At 44.8% G+C, this 15,000-nt stretch overlaps 1 protein-coding gene across 1 annotated transcript in view; it reads right to left on the minus strand.

Moving 5' to 3' along the window:
• Positions 1-15,000, minus strand: part of LOC143281471 (uncharacterized) — a 73,606-nt gene that overhangs the window by 23,461 nt on the left and 35,145 nt on the right. The window lies entirely within an intron of this gene.

The following is a 15,000-nucleotide window of genomic DNA, read 5'->3' on the forward strand; positions in this document are numbered from 1 at the left end:
CGGACGGGACGATAAACCGAGGTCCCAAGTGCAGCCTGCAATTAGCACACACAAAAAAAGGAAAAAAAAAAGAGAGAGAGAAAAAACCGGCAAGAAAAAGGCTGTTCACGGCATGATTCTGCAGAAAAGTCCAATTTGATAGTAAAACATAATACACACTTGTAGACAAAAAAAAAAAAAAAAAAAAAAAGGGGGGGGGGGGGGGGGGGGGGTATGACGGTGTTCAGTGGCGATGCGCTCTTCTCAGAGAGAGAGAGAGCAACCTGAAGTTATGATAATAATAATAATGGATACTTATATAGCACACTATCCAGAAATCTGCTCTAGGTGCTTTACAAAAACGCTTTTGATAACATAAAACATTATATCTATGTTACATACACACACCAAAATGTGACCACACACACAGACACGCACGCACGCACGCACGCACGCACACTGCATACATACATTTTAACATACATGTGTATCTAACAGCTACCCTAACACATACGCACACATAGGCAGGCACAAGTTCATACAGAACAATCTGTTGTGGCATGAACATTTTTTTTTTTTACACTATAATGCAGTACAAAATCATCTTCATCCTCTTACCCTCCTCCTCCTCCTCCTCCTCCTCCTCCTCCTCGTCGTGGTTGTCTTCATTTTTCGTCCCCAAATCCATGCTAATCTCTTCTTCTTCGTCTTTTGGTGTGACGTCGTTATCTTTGTCTTCGTTGTTTTCGACTCCTTTGTTTTCCGGACTTTCTCTTTCCAGGATCTAATCCATATTTATCAGGGTTTTTTTTGGGTTTTTTTCTCTCTCTTCGTATCTGTCTTTTTGTCCTAATTTAAACTTACCTCCTCTTCCATTCCCCGTCCATCCTTCGTTAGCAACACCCCACACCCCACCTTTAGCCCCCTCTCCCTCATCACGTTTTCCTCCTAAATGGACTAGGGGGTAGGTAAGGGCTATGTAGACCTATCCCACCGCCCCCCTCCCCCTCAAAGCCCCCCCCGCCCCCGCTCCCCCCGCCCTCCCCCACCCCCATCCCCCCACACCTCACGCTGTTGTAATCCCTTCGACAGAAACACGAAGCGTCAGGTGTGCTATAAATCCAAGGAGATTATTAGACACAGAAATCAATAACTATTTTGTTCAGGGTGGGCGCGGTGAGAGTGAAAGGGACAGGTGTGTGTGTGTGTGTGTGTGGGGGTGGGGTGTGTGGGGGGGTGAGGTGGGCGGTGGGCGAGAGAGAGAGAGACGTTGTTAAGAGCGTCATGTTTTAACCCTTGTCTTTGTGTCTTGAGGCCTCCTTTGCTGAAAGAACGTATTTACGAGTCTGTTTTTGTTTTGTGAGCTAGAGGGAAGGGAGCGGTATTTTTGGATCTCTCTCTCTCTCTCTCTCTGTGTCTGTCTGTCTACCTCCGACTTTTTCTCTCTGTCTGTCTCTCTGTTTTTCTTTGCATTTAATATGCATTTTCTTTCTTTTGTTCAATTGCTGGGCGATGTATATAGTATATAGTAGTAGGGTAAGCCATGATAAGGAAGTAGGGAGGTTAGTTGTTGTGATACATGTTTAACACTGCGATTCGGTCTGTCTGTTTTCCTGTTGTTTTTTTGTTGTTGTTTTAAAACTGCTCCGTTCGCTTCAGTTCCTCTTTACGTCAAGGACTGGAGGTAAAGAAAATGTATGCTGCTTATATATCTCCTACGTCAATAAAGAAAATTAATTAGTTTGCCTTGTCTTGTTTCTGTCTCTTGCTATGTCTGAAAAGTTGGGGGTTTTTTTCCCCGCTTTCTCTCGTTCTTTCTGTCACTGTTTCAGTCTCTCTCTCTTTGTGTGTGTGTGTGTGTGTGTGTGTGTGTGTGTGTGTGTGTGTGTGTGTGTGTGTGTGTGTGTCCCTGTCTCTCGCTCTCTCTCTCCCTCCCTTCCCTCCCCTTCCTTCTCTCTCTCTCCCCTCTCTCACCTTGCTTCTCTCTCTCTCCCTCTCTCTCTCTCTCTCTCCCTACCTCACCTTCCTTCTCTCTCTCTCTCTCCCCCCTCTCTCTCCCCCTACTTCCCCTTCCTTTTCTCTCTCTCTCTCTCCCTCTCCCTGCCTCACCCTCTCTCTCTCTCCCTCTCCCTGCCTCACCCTCTCTCTCTCTCCCTCTCCCTGCCTCACCCTCTCTCTCTACAAAAGCATCAAGAAAATCCCCTTGTTCTCACCCTGAATGTCGATGATAACTCCATAGATCAAGTTCGCGAGCACCGCGTCTTGGGAGTCATAATTGATGAAGAACTGAAATGGCAAGCTCACATTGATTCTATCTGTAAAAGACTGGCACGCAGTCTGTTTTTTTACTCAATCAGCTCAAACCTTACATAAACAGTGAAGCTCGCAAACTGTTCTTCCACGCTCACTTTCTCATGTCAACAATGCATCTGTTGTCTGGAGCTGTGCTGCAGATGTTCATCTTAAGAAACTAAGTTATCTCCATAAGAAACCAGCCAGATTAATTCTACCAGATCACTCACTGTCAACGTTAAAAAAGCAAGCCAGATTAAATATCCTTCCACTTCAAAAAACAGCTAGAATTCAACAAAACATTACTCATGTACAAAACGCACAATAACTTGGCACCACAATATCTCAAACACCTGCTAACACAGGCCCCATGCCGATACGTCTCTAACAAATACATTTTACCACGTACCCGAATTGATTTGTTCTAAACCAGTTTTGCATTTTCGGGTGCATCCCTGTGGAACTCCATTCCTTTGCACATACAAACGGACAGTTCTCTGCCTATTTTCAAATCAAGTCTGCATAAACATCTTCACCCCTTCCAACAGTAAATAACTCTAATCTTTGAATTACTGTAGGCAGTAACAAAGAGGTCAGTTATGTCTCATTTATTGTATCAGTTATTGTTGCTGTTGTTGTTGTTGTTCTTTTCTTGCTTTCTCATTTCATCTTGTTTTGTTTTGCTTCTTTTGTTCTTTTCTTTTTTTTTCTTTTTTTTTTGGTTCTATTTTTATGCATGTATAAATTTATTCATTTCGTTCTATCATAATCGTGACAAATGTCCAAGTAATATTGGTGATGGTGGTAGTCACTGTAGTTTGTTGCATTTGCCATACGTAGATTTCAGAGGCAGTAACAATACTGTACCTTTTTGTATTCTTATGACATCTCTCTCTCTCTCTCTCTCTCTCTCTCTCTCTCTCTGTGACTCACTCTCCTATCCATCTGTCATTCTGTGTGTGTGTGTGTAGAGGGGGGGGAGGGGAGGGGCGGGGTCTCAGTTTGTGTGCGCGCGCGTGTGTGTATGCATGTGTGTGCGTGGGTGGGTATGTGTGTGTGTGTGGGGGGGGGGGTTGTTTTCTTCATTATGTCCTTCTGCAATAATACCTTTTCCCTTCATTTATGTGTGTGCTATTTGTAGCAGATGTAGATTAGCAAGGACATATTGGAAGAATAGGCTATGCCTAAAATCTTAATCCTTGAATAAAAACGTTTTGAGTTCTCTCTCTCTCTCTCTCTCTCTCTCTCTCTCTCTCTCTCTCTCTCTCTCTCTTCTCCTGCCTCTTTCCCATACCTTCGTGCTTTATGCGTGTTTCTTTTGAAATATTTTCCTGTTGTTTACTGCTTTGACCTAGTTTATCAGCCCTTCTCCTAAGAACAGGGAATAATCCTGACGTTGTTTGTCTGCTTATTACATGTTTTCTGGATCATAATTCTTCCCCCCTTATCTCTCGCCGAACACAACCATTCAACGGGCTTGTCACGTGCTGAATCCACCCCTCCCCGCCCCCCCCCCCCCCCCCACTCTCTCTGAAAGAAGTTGTTGACACCTTCAAATGAGTTTGTTCGAAAGTTTTTTCATCATCTTGCTTTGTTTTTCTGTTTCAGTCTGTCTTCAGCTACAGGCATTATCATCATATACATTTGAATGTTTACGTATGTATTTGTGTGTATCCGAATGTCCTGTGTGTACTTCATCATCGTCATCGTCATCATCATCATCATCATCACTATAATCATCATCAACTTCATCATCATCATCATCTCCCTCTCTCATATTGCACTTTTATAGTATTATATCTATACACATTTTTGTCATTGCAGTATGATTATGTACCTGGAAATGTTTACTGTGCATTTGGGTGTACCTGAATGTCATGTATGTACTTCTATATCCTCTTGATATCCTGTGAATATTTTGATTCAATTTTCTCTGTTCCCTGAGGGCTGGATGTAAAAAAAGCATGTGCATGCTAATTCCTGACATGTTTCTGTCTGCCTGTTTCTGTTTATTCTATCAAATCCTCGTATTCATTGCTCTCTCTCTCTCTCTCTCTCTCTCTCTCTCTCTCTCTCTCTCTCTTAGCCTTGTTATATCCGAAGTCAACATCCACCAGGTATCGCTATAAAAATGTGCCTAGTTGACTCACTTGTGTAAACAAAGTGAGCCTATGTTTTAACCCGGTGTTCGGTTGTCTGTGTGTGTGTGTGTGTGTGTGTGTGTGTGTGTGTGTGTGTATGTGTGTGTCTGTGTGTGTCTGTGTGTGTGTCTATGTGTCCGTGGTAAACTTTATCATTGACATTTTCTCTGCAAATACTTTGTCAGTTGACACCAAATTAGGCATAAAAATAGGAAAAATTCAGTTCCTTCCAGTCATCTTGTTTAAAACAATATTGCACCTCTAGGATGGGCACAAAAAAAAAAAAAAAAAAAAAAAAAAGCCTAATTATATGCAAACTGCATTTACTGTTATATTTATATTTTTTGTATTCACTATACTTGGCACTTTGATCTGGTATTCTGAACCAACAACAAGAGCAGTCATTATTATCATTTTTTGTTCAAACAGGAACTTCTTTTGCTAAGCATGGAAGTTTTATTTATTTTGCAAACGTTTTGGTGCAGATAGTAAAAAAAGGGAAATTACACTGTAATTAATGCTAGGGGACTTAATTTGCTTTAAACTGATCTTTCTCATCTTAAACATTACATTTTGAAATTATACTCAATACATAAAAAGCTTGGATTTTTTTTTTAAAAGTGTATCACAAGTGAGTCTTGAAGGCCTTGCCTCTCTTGTTTTTAATCTGTTCTGTCCGCTGGGTAATGAATCAACTTAGGAATGAAGTTCTTTCTGTTATGGAAAGTCCCGTTTAGTGTGATCTTCGTGTCATATTAACTCTCTTCATACGAACGGTGAGAGAGACGACGTTAACAGCGTTTCACCCTAATTACCATCATCAAAATATTGCAAGCGGAAGGCTCTTATACTGAAGAGGTTAATGTTGACAAAGAATACCACAATTCTGACGACGGAAGCTAAAGGTTGGGCCATTCGGACGCCCACAGGACATCCGAGGGGTCTATGTAGAGGAGAAGAGAGGACTGGCCGTACTGAGTGAGTTAATCCGAAAGACATTACCCATGTTTATTCTGATTCAATCTACTGATGCCATCCACGGATACTGTACGTACTGTAATTTGGCATTATATTTATACAAAGCCTTTCGGTTCAGAGAGACAGCTATGTCGTGTTTATCTGCAATAATTCTGGTGAGATTATAAAGTGTTGTTACCGACTCTTGTTTATGCGGGGCTACGGTTTTAACGAATAACTTCTGAAGAGTCTGAGTCCACCCCACGCCTCCCTCCTCTCTTTCCCTCTTTTACAGACACAGACACACACAATATCTCTCTGTATTTCCCTCTCTGTCTGTCTCGCACAGCTTCCTCCTTGTCACAACGTTCGTCATACCCCTCCCTCGTCCATGATTCTCTCTCCTTCCTCACCACTCCTCGCCTCGCCTTCACGTCCCCATGTTTACCATTCCACAGGTCTTTCACTAAAAAAAAAGAAAAAAAAAAGACACCAACAAAAAACAAACAAACAACAACAACAACAAAACCCCCAACAAACAAAACGCCTGCATACCACCACACTACCCCCTCCCTCCCAACCAATCCCTTCCCCCCACATCTACCTCCTTTCATGACTCACCCCCTCCCCCTTCCTCCCTCCCAACCACTCCCCACATCTACCTCTTTTCATGACCATCTTCCCCCCCCTCCCTCCCAACCACTCCCCACATCTACCTCTTTTCATGACCATCTTCCCCCCCCCCTCCCTCCCAACCACTCCCCCCTCCCACATCTACCTCCTTTCATGACCCCCCCCCTCCTCCCTCCCAACCACTCCCCACATCTACCTCCTTTCATGACCCACCCCCCTCCCCCCTCCTCCTTCCCAACCACTCCCCCACATCTACCTCCTTTCATGACCCACCCTCCTCCTCCCTCCCAACCACTCCCCCACATCTACCTCCTTTCATGACCCCCCTCCTCCTCCCTCCCAACCACTCCCCAACATCTACCTCTTTTCATGACCCCCTCCCCCCAACCACTCCCCCACATGTACCTCCTTTCATGACCCCCCTCCTCCTCCCTCCCAACCACTCCCCCACATCTACCTCCTTTCATGACCCCCCTCCTCCTCCCTCCCAACCACTCCCCCACATCTACCTCCTTTCATGACCCCCATCCTCCTCCCTCCCAACCACTCCCCCACATCTACATCCTTTCATGACCCCCTCCTCCTCCCTCCCAACCACTCCCCCACATCTACCTCCTTTCATGACCCCCCTCCTCCCTCCCTCCCAACAACTCCCCCACATCTACCTCCTTTCATGACCCCTCCCCCACCTCCCTCCCAACCATTCCCCCACATCTACCTCCTTTCAAGACCATCTTCCTCCCTCTCCTCCCTCCCAACCACTCCCCCACATCTACCTCCTTTCATGACTCCCCCCTCCCAACCACTCTCTCCTCTCACATCTACCTCCTTTCATGACCCCCCTCCTCCTCCCTCCCGACCACTCCTCCACATCTACCTCCTTTCATGACCCCCCTCCTCCCTCCCAACCACTCCCTTCCCCCCCCACATCTACCTCCTTTCATGGCCCCCTCCCCCCAACCACTCCCCCACATCTACCTCCTTTCATGACCCCCCTCCCTCCCAACCACTCCCCCACATCTCCCTCCTTTCATGACCCCCCCCTCCTCCCTCCCAACCACTCCCCCACATCTACCTCTTTTCATGACCCCCTCCCCCCAACCACTCCCCCACATCTACCTCCTTTCATGACCCACCCCCTCCCCCCTCCTCCCTCCCAACCACTCCCCCACATCTACCTCCTTTCATGACCCCCCTCACCCTCCCTCCCAACCACTCCCCCACATCTACCTCCTTTCATGACCCCCCTCCTCCTCCCTCCCGACCACTCCCCCACATCTACCTCCTTTCATGACCTCCCTCCTCCTCCCTCCTCCCCCACGTCTACCTCCTTTCATGACCCCCCTCACCCTCCCTCCCAACCACTCCCCCACATCTACCTCCTTTCATGACCCCCCTCACCCTCCCTCCCAACCACTCCCCCACATCTACCTCCTTTCATGACCCCCCTCCTCCTCCCTCCCAACCACTCCCCCACATCTACCTCCTTTCATGACTCCCCCCTCCTCCCTCCCAACCACTCCCCCACATCTACCTCCTTTCATGACTCCCCCTCCTCCTCCCTCACATCTACCTCCTTTCATGACCCCCCTCCTCCTCCCTCCCAACCACTCCCCCACATCTACCTCCTTTCATGACCCCCCTCCTCCTCCCTCCCAACCACTCCCCCACATCTACCTCCTTTCATGACCCCCCTCCCTCCCAACCACTCCCCCACATCTACCTCCTTTCATGACCCCCTCCCCCACCTACCCCATCCCCCACATCTACCTCCTTTCATGACCCCCCCTCCTCCTCCCTCCCAACCACTCCCCCACATCTACCACCTTTCATGACCCCCCTCACCCTCCCCCAACCATTCCCTTCCCCCCACATCTACCTCCTTTCATGACCCCTGCCCCCCCTCGGCCCCCTCCCAACCACTCCCCCACATCTACCTCCTTTCATGACTCATCTTCCCTCTTTTCCCCCATCTCCACACTCCTCTTCAAAGCACTGGGCAGCAGCCTACCCTTCCTCCCTCCCCTCCCCCAACCTCCCACTAACCTCCCCCCCCCCCACGCCCCCCCCCCCCCCCGCCCTCCTCTGTTCCAGAGCCTGTGACAGGAGTGACACGTGTCAGGTGTGGTGCGGATCCCGGGGATCAGCCAGGGAAATCAATAGCTCCCTCGTTTGAGGATGTGAATGGAAAACGAGGGGAGGAGGAGGAGGTGGGGGAGTGGAGTGGAATGGGAGGGGAGTAGAGTGGGTGGATAGGAGGGTGTTGGGGAAAGGGGGGGGGGGAAGGAGGGGGGTAGTGGGTAGGGAAGATGGGAGGGGGGTGGGGGGTGGGGAGGAAATAAAGACCTCATACATCTCTCTCTCTCTCTCTCTCTCTCTCTCTCTCTATATATATATATATATATATATATAGTGTGTGTGTGTGTGTGTGTGTGTGTGTGTAAGGTCTGGGAATGAAAACGGGAAGAAGATGCTGATATAAATAACGCCTCTCTTTATGTGTCAAGATATGTTTTTCAAGCTATCAACTTAAGGAGAAAAATGAACATTTAGAATGTCAGAAATAATGTTATTGTGCTGTTGCCTGTTATGATTATTTCGCATCACCGTTACTATGGTTTGATGTTCCCTTGCTCATGGTGAAAGACATCGTATTGTGATAAGATTACTACAGTGTTATTTGTCATTTGACAGCTTTAGTCCATCTCGTTGTTTTACGTATTGTCCAATGTATAACTCTGTATGTCAACGCCTCAAAATGCAGGGTGCGCGTGACGAACTTTTGTTTTAACCCCTTCCCGACCCCAGTCCTTTTGTATTGTGGCCCAAGGCCGATGTACATTAACTCTTTCCATACGAACGGCGAAAGAGACGACGTTAACAGCGTTTCACCCCAATTACCATCATCAAAATATTGCAAGCGGAAGGCTCTTATACTGAAGACGTGAATGTTGACAAAGAATACCACAATTCTGACGACGGAAGCTAAAGGCTGCGTCATTCAGACACCCACTGGAGGGGTCTGTGTAGAGGAGAAGAGAGGACTGGCCGTACTGAGTGAGTTAAAACAGTTATGAGTTCTCTCTCTCTCTCTGTTTACAAACTGGAGACCCAAACATTAAAGAACTATGAATCTCTCTCTCTCTGTCTCTCTCTTCTGATGTGTTATATGTTTTATGTGTAATTTTTTTAATGTGATCTTATTGGTATGATGTGTGTCGATGTCACATGTTTAAATAATTATTATACGGATTATAATATGTACTTTGTTTCCTGTGTACTGTTCAAACCTTGGAGACGAGGCAAAGTACCCGCCTGCCACATGGACTTTTTAAAGCAAATAATGACAAAGTACCAAAGTGCCGCTTATCATTTAGTAGTTTAGTTTGCTTTGATTATGTTTTTCCTTTCTGTTCCATTTTATTTGTTTTGCATCATTTTTGTTCTGATTTGTACTACGATGTCACTAGAGCTAATGACATTAAACACTTCAGTGTTCAGTGTTCTCTCTCTCTCTCTCTCTCTCTCTCTCTCTCTCTCTCTCTCTGTGTGTGGTGTGTTTTTGTTTGTCTCTTACTGGTCCGCCCGATTTGTTTGTGTGCTAATGTCTGTCTGTCTGTCTGTACGTGTCTGTCTGTCTCCCTATTTCTCACACACTCTCTATGTGTTCTGTCTCTCCCCCTCTCTCTCTCTCTGGTGTGTTTTTGTTTGTCTCTTACTGGTCCGCCCGATTTGTTTGTGTGCTAAAGTCTGTCTGTATCTGTCTGTATGTGTCTGTCTGTCTCCCTATTTCTCACACACTCTCTATGTGTTCTGTCTCTCGCTCTCTCTGGTGTGTTTTTGTTTGTCTCTTACTGGTCCGCCCGATTTGTTTGTGTGCTAATGTCTGTCTGTCTGTCTCCCTATTTCTCACACTCTCTCTATGTGTTCTGTCTCTCGCTCTTATATCCATTCAGCTTATTGATATGAACAGACAGCCTTGTTAGCTGAAATGAATTGTTGTCCTTCAACTTTTGTCTCTTCATACAGCGTTGTAAAGTGAGTCGAGATTGCTGATGTCAAAGTAGAGAGTTTGATGTTGCAAGTAACGTTTGTTTTATGCATGGCTTGTAGGTACAGAGACAGAGTTATTTTATACGTTTCTGTACAAATTGGTTGTTATCTTCTTGTTCTTTGTTTACTGTACCCAGACTGAGGGGCTGAGGCCAAAGATGTTCTCTCCCTCTCTCTCTTTCACCTCTCTTTCCATACCGTCTCATGACTTGTACACACACACACACACGCACACACACACACACACACACACACACACACACACACACACACACACACACACACACACACACACACACACAAACACACACACACACGTACCGCCTACACACTTCCTCACTCAAAAGCACACGCGAAGAGGAAAGAGATATTTCTTTTGGTCTATCGCACTAACAGATGTTCAAATAACAGTAACATCCCACCCTCGCTCTATCTCTGTGTGTGTGTGTGTGATGGAAACAGATAATGACTAGACATATCCGATACACAGCAGTGAGTGACACAAGGTCAGTGTGTTGGTGAGATAGACACACAGACAGACAGACAGACAGACAGACACTCAACGCAGGCACTAAACGATGTCCAGGAAAAAAAACAAACAAACAAACAAACATACACACTATACAAACAAGCAAACAAACAGACAGTGTATTGTATACTCTCGAAGCTTCAAGAACTCGGGTTATAATACACACGTCTAAAAAGAGAAGGGGACCCCCCACCCCCACCCCACCCACCCTACCTAATTTCATTTTGCTCTTTGATCGTGATATGCTAGACGATAACCAATTTTGAGGGAGAGTGGAGAGAGGGGAAGGAAAAAAATACAGAGAGAGGGATAGAGAGGAAGGGAGGGGGTTGGAAAGAAAAACTAAAGAGACAGCGACACAGAGAGATGGGAGAGAGAGAAAGAGAGAGGGGGGTGAGAGAGAGGGTGAGAGAGAGAGAGGGGGGAGAGAGGGGGAGAGAGAGGGGGGTGAGAGAGGGGGGGTGAGAGAGAGGGTGAGAGAGAGGGGGGAGGGAGGGATAGAGAGGAAGGGATAGAGGTTGGAAAGAAAAACTAAAGACAGCGACACAGAGAGATGGGAGAAAGAGAAAGAGAGAGAGGGTGAGAGAGAGGGGGGGAGAGAGGGGGGAGAGAGGGATAGAAAGGGAGGGGGTTGGAAAGAAAAAGAGACAGTGACAGAGAAAGATGGGAGAGAGAGAGAGAGGGGGGGGAGAGATGGGGAGAGAGAGAGGGTGGGTGAGAGAGAGAGAGGGTGAGAGAGAGTGAGAGAGAGGGAGAGAGAGAGGGAGGGTGAGAGAGAGAGAGGGAGGGAGAGAGGGTGAGAGAGAGGGTGAGAGAGAGAGAGGGTGGGTGAGAGAGAGAGGTTGAGATAGAGAGAGGGTGAGTGAGAGAGAGAGAGAGAGAGAGGGTTGAGAGAGAGTGAGAGAGAGAGGGTGAGAGAGGGAGGGGGGGGAGAGAGAGAGAGAGAAAGAGAGAGAGAGGGAGACAGACAGACAGATGGTGATAATTATAATAATAATAACTTTTCCCCACAACGCTATAATACAAGCAATAAACAAGCTCTCCAAGCGCTTTACAAACTGAAGTAAAGCGCCTTTCCCAAAGACACAACTCTCCGCCGAAACGTGGCCTCGGCTCAAAGGTCCCAAGTGATGCTGCGCCTCGTCCTCAGTCGATGTGGCCGAACAAACAGATTGAATGGCGAAGTCAGCCCTCTGGTAATGAAGCGAAGCACACAACCCAGCCTGGCTCCTGTCCTCCGCAATATTATATATTGTATAATTAATATTATTATGGGTTTCTGTTGTTGTTGTTGTCACAACAGATTTTCTTTGAGGTATTCGGGCCGCTCTCCCCGGGGAATGCCAGTCGCTTTTGATGTTGATCACACCTCAATGATGAATGTTGATACGTCAATGGTGATGGATGTTGATCATACCTCAGTGATGATGATGGTGATGTTGATCATACCTCAATGATGACGGATGTTGATCATACCTCAATGATGATGGATGTTGATCATACCTCAATGATGACGGATGTTGATCATACCTCAATGATGATGGATGTTGATCATACCTCAATGATGATGATGTTGATCATACCTCAGTGATTATGGATGCTGATCACACCTCAATGATAATGATAATGCTGATCATACCTCAATGATGATGGATGTTGATCATACCTCATGATGATGGATGTTGATCATATCTAAATGATGACGGATGCTGATCATACCTCAATGATGATGATGTCGATGATACCTCAATGATGAAGGATGTTTACCTCAATGATGATGATGATACCTCAATAATGATGATGATGTTGAGCATACCTCAATGATAATGATGTTGATCATACCTCAATGATGATAATGATGTTGATCATACTGCATTGATAATGTTGTTGATCATACCTCAGTGATGATGGATGTTGATCATACCTCAATGATGATGATGATGGTGATTATACCTCAATGATGCTGATCATACTTCATTGATGATGGATGTTGATCATACCTGAATGATGATGGATGTTGATCATACACAAATGATGATGATGGATGTTGATCATACCTCAATGATGCTGATCATACCTCAATGATGATGATGCTGATCATACCCCAATGATAATGATGTTGACCATACCTCCATGATGATTATGTTGATCATACCTCAATGATGACGATGCTGATCATACTTCAATAATGATGATGATGTTGATCATACCTCAATGATGATGATATTAATCACACCTCAATGATGATGGTGTTGATCATACCACAGTGATGATGCTGATGCTGATCATACCTCAATAATTACCATACCTCAATGATGATGATGATGATGCTGATCATACTTCGATGATGGTGGATGTTGATCATACCTCAATGACGATGATGATGTTGATCATACCTCAATGATGATGCTGATCATACCTCAATGATGATGGATGCTGATCATACCTCAATGATGATGATGGATGTTGACCATACCTCAATGATGATGCTGATCATACCTCAATGATGATGCTGATCATACCTCAATGATGATGGATGTTGATCATACCTCAATGATGATAATGCTGATCATACCTCAGTGATGATGGATGCTGATCATACCTCAATGATGATGATGATGTTGATGATACCTCAATGATGCAGGATGTTTATCTCAATGATGATGATACCTAAATAATGATGATGGTGTTGATCATACCTCAATGAATATGATGATGATGATCACACCTCAATGATGACGGATGTTGATCATACCTCAGTGATTATGGATGCTGATCACACCTCAATGATGATGATAATGCTGATCATACCTCAGTGATGATAATGCTGATCATACCTCATGAAGATGGATGCTGATCATACCTCAATGATGATGATGTTGATGATACCTCAATGATGAAGGATGTTTACCTCAATGATGATGATGATACCTCAATAATGATGATGATGTTAAGCATACCTCAATGATAATGATGTTGATCATACCTCAATGATGATAATGATGTTGATCATACCGCATTGATAATGTTGTTGATCATACCTCAGTGATGATGGATGTTGATCATACCTCAATGATGATGGATGGTGATCATACCTCAATGATGCTGATCATACCTCATTGATGATGGATGTTGATCATACCTGAATGATGATGGATGTTGATCATACCGAAATGATGATGATGGATGTTGAACATACCTCAATGATGCTGATCATACCTCAATGATGATGATGATCATACCTCAATGATGATGATGCTGATCATACCCCAATGATAATGATGTTGACCATACCTCCATGATGATTATGTTGATCATACCTCAATGATGACGATGCTGATCATACTTCAATAATGATGATGATGTTGATCATACCTCAATGATGATGATATTAATCACACCTCAATGATGATGGTGTTGATCATACCTCAGTGATGATGCTGATCATACCTCATTGATAATGATCATACCTCAATGATAATGATGTCGATCATACCTCAATGATGATGATGATGATGATGATCATACTTCGATGATGGTGGATGTTGATCACACCTCAATGACGATGATGATGTTGATCATACCTCAATGATGATGCTGATCATACCTCAATGATGATGGATGCTGATCATACCTCAATGATGATGATGGATGTTGACCATACCTCAATGATGATGCTGATCATACCTCAATGATGATGCTGATCATACCTCAATGATGATAATGCTGATCATACCTCAGTGATGATGGATGCTGATCATACCTCAATGATGATGATGATGTTGATGATACCTCAATGATGCAGGATGTTTATCTCAATGATGATGATACCTAAATAATGATGATGATGTTGATCATACCTCACTGATGATGGATATTGATCATACCTCAATGATGATAACGATGTTGATCATACCGCATTGATAATATTGTTGATCATACCTCAGTGATGATGGATGTTGATCACACCTCAATGATGATGATGAAGATGGTGATCATACCTCAATGATGCTGATCATACCTCATTGATGATGGATGTTGATCATGCCCCAATGATGATGGATGTTGATCACACCTGAATGATAATGGATGTTGATCATACCTGAATGATGATGATGGATGTTGATCATACCTCAATGATGATGATGCTGACCATACCTCTATGATGATGGAAGTTGATCATACCTCAATGACGATGATGATTATACCTCAATGCTGATGATGGATGCTGATCATACCTCAATGATGATGGATGTTGATCATACCTCAATGATGATGATCATACCTCGACGATGATGATGTTGATCATACCTCAATGATGGATGTTGATCATACCTCGATGATGATTATACCTCAATGCTGATGATGGATGCTGATCATACCTCAATGATGATGGATGTTGACCATACCTCAATG

This window comes from Babylonia areolata, chromosome 4 (assembly GCF_041734735.1).
Source record: "Babylonia areolata isolate BAREFJ2019XMU chromosome 4, ASM4173473v1, whole genome shotgun sequence".
In the NCBI taxonomy this organism is placed as follows: Eukaryota; Metazoa; Mollusca; class Gastropoda; order Neogastropoda; family Buccinidae; genus Babylonia; species Babylonia areolata.